This window comes from Myotis davidii, unplaced genomic scaffold (assembly GCF_000327345.1).
Source record: "Myotis davidii unplaced genomic scaffold, ASM32734v1 scaffold53, whole genome shotgun sequence".
Lineage (NCBI taxonomy): Eukaryota > Metazoa > Chordata > Mammalia > Chiroptera > Vespertilionidae > Myotis > Myotis davidii.
The window spans coordinates 460,517-466,115 of record NW_006286140.1 but is presented as its reverse complement, the minus strand read 5'-3'; the positions used below and the strand labels follow the sequence as shown (position 1 = coordinate 466,115).

The following is a 5,599-nucleotide window of genomic DNA, read 5'->3' as shown; positions in this document are numbered from 1 at the left end:
TGTAAATATGGATATAATCCAAACCAAGGGACAAGGACAACAGGGGGATGGGAGCATGAGTGTGTGTGTGGGGGGGGAGGTTGGGGGTTAATGGGGGGGCTAAGGACACATTTGTAATACCTTAATAATAATAAAAAAAGGAAAAAAAAGAAATCAAAATTAAAAGATCTGAAATAAAAATAGGCAGTGGACCACATTTTTGAAATATATATATCATTTGGAATTTTAAAGTAATTTCTAAAATATTCCTAACTACAAAAACTCTAGAGCAAATAAAACCAAAGACAATTTTTCCATTTTCATGAAAAGTTCACTTGGGAGAATACTTATATATCTTTTGGCCGTGTTTTCAAAGACGTACAAAGTACTCGGACAGTAATTTCCAAAGAGCTTATTTAAATAGGCCACCCTCTCCCAAATTCTTCACACCTGGGACTGTTTACTCTCTGACTGTGTTTTAATGCCTTATTCCTGAAGGACAGTGGGCTATATGAGTGTACTTCATATTTTATGGACTTAACAAATGGAAAATACAATTTTCTCATAAAAAGAAGTGACCCAAATATCAAATTAATAGTCTGTTATTGAGTGGCATCCATAGCATCCATAAAATAAAACCTGACTCCTTAGTCCCAGGCCTTTCAAGTTCCATGTGTGGTGTCCTGTCATCCCCCCTCGTCCCTAGCCTTGTTCACTATTCCCCAGGCCTCCGAGCCAGTGTACATGCTGGTCCTCCCGCTGGAGCATCTTTCCTCTGTTGGAGAGGGTTTATTTCCCTTGATTTCAGCCTCAGCTCCAGAGTCTCCCCCAACCTTTCCCTGCTTCACCCACCCCCAGGCAGAGCCGAGCCTCTGCTACAGCACTGACCACCGCACAGAAGCGACGCCTCATTCCTCACAGAAGACCCTGAGCTGCCTGAGGACAGACTCTGCACTCTGTCCACCCAGCACAGAGCCTGACAGGGGCAGGTGGTCCATAAATGCTGAATGAATGAATGAATGAATGAATGAATGAATGAATGAATGAGAGAATGTGTGTATGAATGAATATATTCCATTGAGAAGGCACTGGACACTTCCAGTCAAGACAGCCTAGGAGCCTATCGTCTGAGGCATCTCCTCTGTCCAAACACATAGCAATGAGCCTCCATAGCAACGAGAAAGAAAACAGACGAGAAAATCTGAAAAGACAGAGCCAGACTCAGAACAAGATAAACCTCTCGCTGATTAAAAACAGAATGGAGACCCCGCCAGGCTCCTGGCACTACCCCCACCCAGCTCGATACAGGTCACCCGCATACTTCCCGCACCCACCACGGGCCTCATTCAGCAGCTGGAGGGAAGGTGGCGCTTCGTGGACAGCAAAGGCCTGGAGGAGCCCATGAAGGCACTAGGCACAGGAATGGCTCTGCGGAAAATGGGAGCCATGGCCACGCCAGACTGTCACCCCTTCTGAAGGCCAAAGCCTCACCGTAAAAACTGAGAGCACATTGGAAACAAGGCAGTTCCTGCTTAACCTGGGAGCGAAGTTTGAAGAGATACAGCTGATGGCAGAAAAACTCAGGCTGCCTGCAGCCTTGAAACAGCGCATAGGTTCAGCATCAGGAATGGGAGGGGAAGGGAAGCACCGTAACCACCATTTCAAGAAGACTGGGAGGTGGGAAGGGAAGTTAGAGCAGGAACACGTCATGAGCAATGTCACCTGTACTCAGATCTATGAAACAGTAGAGTAAAAATTCCACCCTCCTCCTGGACAGGAACTAGCTATGAGAATGAACAAGCTCAATGAGCAAATAAATCTCTCTTCATGTTTTTTGTTGTTGTTTTTTTCATTATTATGTTTAGTTCTCTTTATCATGAACATTTTGCATGCAACTATTTCTGAGTGTTGGTTTAATTAGGCTCAACCTTCTGGTTAGTAAATAAATATCTTTCTTTATGCTTAAAAAACACACAAAAATAACAGATGAGGATCAAAGTGGCGAGGGAGGCTGAAACCCTGGGCTTCTGAGTCCCTGGTCTGGAGAGAGGGGAAGAGGGAACAGTGCCGGAAGCTCCTCACCTGCAGGGCAACAGAGTGTCGCCCACAGATGGGACCAACACCAGGCCTCGCATGAAGCTGTGCCCTTTAGAGAGTCAAGCAGACCATGCTTCACCCATGTTCTTCCACCAGCTAGCTGCGTGATTCTGGGCAAGTTACCAAACCTACCTGTGCCTCAGTTTCCTCATTGGTGAGGCTAATAAAGGGGCTGAGGGGCTCCTTTGGAAGGAAGGCCCAGGCATGGCCTGTGACCATAGGGGAACCAAGCTGTCACTGATCCGTGACTGTGCCACCATGCATTGGAGACCCTACACAGCAGGACCCCAGCTTCTGTAGTAAGTCCAGTTCTGGCCTGCAGGGTCAGACAAACAGAAGCAACCCAAAAAACACAGGGATGGGAGTGGAGGGAGTGAGTGGGCAGTGAAGAGAGCTCGGGAAAGACAGGCAAACAAGAGTCCAGAGATAAAACTCGGTATGTCCTCACCTCCTGTTTTATAATTTGAGTTAATTTTTACTTCCAATTGCAACGCCTGTTTTTCTTTTCAGAACCTACACCTACAATGAACATTAACAATGGTTATTATTGCAGCCTCCTACTAAAGAGAACTCACCTTCTAATCAACATATTACTGCTACAATCGAAATCTGCTTCTGTTTCTAATGTTTCTTAAAGAAAATTCAGAAATGGTGACCTCCTGAGTTTGCTTCTAACAGTCCAGATGAAAAAACTAGTAAGTACACAATTACTTGAAATCAAGACTCCCAATCAAACGACTTCTCTTAAAACAGAGTGTGTGAGGTTGGTTTAAAAATGAATCAGGAGAGGTGGGTAAAGGGCAGAAAACTCACCCACTGAAAAATTACATGTGATGAGTAGAAATTGACCTTTCATCACACGGCTGCCTCTGATGCCCAAGACTCTTTCCTTCGCTTGATCTGGCTGAGTAAATGTCACTGTGTTCAATGAGAACCATGAATTCTGCATCTGGAAGGTGAGGACAGTGTTGCCCTCTGTAAGAGTATGAAGCTCGTCTCCCCAGCCTCCCCATCTCCCTTCTGTGCACTCTCCTCTTTTTTTTACTCTCCATTCCCCACGCGGCAGAACGATGCTCCTGTACTCTTCCCCAGCTCCTGTGAGTCCTTGCCGGTGCTCCATGTCCCACACCCCAACGGAATCCCTCAGTGCAAACTCATGCAACTGAAACTTAAAGTAACACAAGGGACCGAGGTGACCCAGGTTCTCTCCTGCTACAAACGCACAAAATCACACAGTGTGAATGCAGAAGTTTTAGTCATGGTTAAGCTGAAAAGAAAGGGCACTGTGAATATTAGTTCACCATGGAAACTTACAAATATAGTGCAGAAACTAACCACCATGGGGGAGAGTCAATAGGCAAAATAGAGAATTAGCACCCCCAAGTGCAGGAGATAATAAAACAATTTTTAAAAAGGCGATTTAAAAGTGCATTAATTTGCATTCTCACCAACAGTGCACCAGAGTTCCCTTTTCTTCACATCCTCCCAAACACTTAGCTCTTGCCTGTTGGGTGACAGCCATGCTAACAGCAGTAGGTGAGTTCTGATTGTGGTTTCCACTTGCATTTCCCTAACAATCAGTGATGCTAAAGATCTTTTCAGGTGCCTGTTCTCTGTCTTTGGAGAGAGGTCTTCTTTGAAAAAATATCTATTCAAATCCTTTGCCTATTTTTTAATCTGGTTGTTTTGTTGTTGTTGTTGAGATGTAGAAGGAATGGCAATAGATAGAAACTAGACATCTGGTGGTGAGCATGATGTACAGATGTTGAATTATGATGTACACCTGAAACTTATATCATTTTATAAACCAATATTAACTCAATAAAATTAAAAATAAAAGTACATTAAAATGATTAGTGAAATAAAAAGAGAATAGAAGCAATGCTGAAAGAAAATATCAATATAAACAAAAACTGGAAGATTTGGAAAGGGGTCAAATAGAATTTATAGCAATAAAAAACAATGTCACTAAAATTTAAAACTCAATGGACAGATTAAATATCAAATAGATTATACAGATTGTCCCAACTGAAGAGAGTATTAGTGATCTGTAAGATAGATCTAAGGAAATTACCAGAATACAATAGACAAAACAATAAAAATCATGAGCTCAAACTCCATCTAGCCAAATTCAAAGAAAGCAAGTTGAATATTTTTCCATAAAATAATTATATGTCATGAAATGATATACTGTTTACTCTCCAAGTATTTATTATTTGTAGTTCTTTAAAAATTTTTATTATTCCAAATCACTACATTTTTAGTGGTGAAATGTCAAAAAAAAATGAATAAATTCTCTAACCCATTCAAATCAATGCCATCTTATAGGCATTCTGTTTAATGAACCTGTTTATCAGATCTGTCTTAGATAATGACAATGAGTCTTGGCAAGTGGGAGAAAACCAGTTTTTTGTTTTTGTTTTTAACTGTCTTTCCTATATCCATATATATGCTTTCTCTGGCTTTGCTTCATGAAGCATATATACTGAAGTGAAGAGGAACTGTTATGAGCCCTAGCCAATTTTGCTCAGTGAATAGAGCTTCTGCCTGTTGACCAAAGGGTCCCAGTTTTGATTCTGGTCAAGGGCATGTACTTTGTTTGCAGGCTCCTCCCTGGCCCAGGCCCTGGTCAGGGCTCATGCAGGAGGCAACTGATAGATGTGTTTCTCTCACATCAATGTTTCTCTCTGTCTTTCCCTCTCTCTTCCACTCTCCCTAAAATCCAATGGAAAAATATCCTCAGGTGAGGATTAACAACAACAACAAAAAAGCAACTGTTATGAAATGAGCCCCATTTTCTCACTAATTTTGATTATGAAATCACAAGTGTATACCCATAGAAAAAGGGGTAACCCTCCCCAAAATTAAAACATCCTGTAAAACAGCTTATTGAGGCTCAGGCTAGTGTTAATATACATAAAGGGGGTCAACTACTGTTATATTTTGAAGAATCCTAAAATAAACACACACAAAAACAGTGTCTATTGGCTGGAATTCCACTAATTAACCTAATAAATGCACATAACTCTTGGAAGAGCCAAACAATAAGACATTATTATTTGTAACTTGATGTAGCTGAGCTTATTGTAGTCTTTTCAACATGTCATTTTATTGGGGAGGGGAAGGAACCAGAGATGGTTTGAGGCCCCAGATTCCTAAAGATGGGTACACTACAGATGGATATGCACGAGGGCATTTCAAAGAGGGCCGAGTCCTGTGGGGACCAGAGTCATAAAGAGACTCTGAAAAAGAAAAAGGAGAATGCTCCAAACTTCCTAAATAAAAGTTCATTCAGTTACTCACAAACATATGCTGGACTCTCTTCAACACAAATAAGTGATTACATATCATTATCAAACATGAAAAACAATTGTTTTAAGAAGGCCAGTTTGGACCACAGAGTGAGCTGTGTAGAAATTCAGCTATCTTCCTCAATAACTGTGTGATCATATCTAATAAAAGAGTAACATGCAAATTGACCATCACTCCAACACACAAGATGGCCGCCCCCATGTGGACGTAA

The 5,599-nt window shown here is 41.7% G+C and overlaps 1 protein-coding gene and 1 pseudogene across 1 annotated transcript in view; one reads left to right on the top strand and one right to left on the bottom strand.

Moving 5' to 3' along the window:
* Positions 1-1,732, top strand: part of LOC102771610 — a 33,946-nt pseudogene extending 32,214 nt beyond the window's left edge.
* Positions 1-5,599, bottom strand: part of DCDC2 (doublecortin domain containing 2) — a 246,346-nt gene that overhangs the window by 73,097 nt on the left and 167,650 nt on the right. The window lies entirely within an intron of this gene.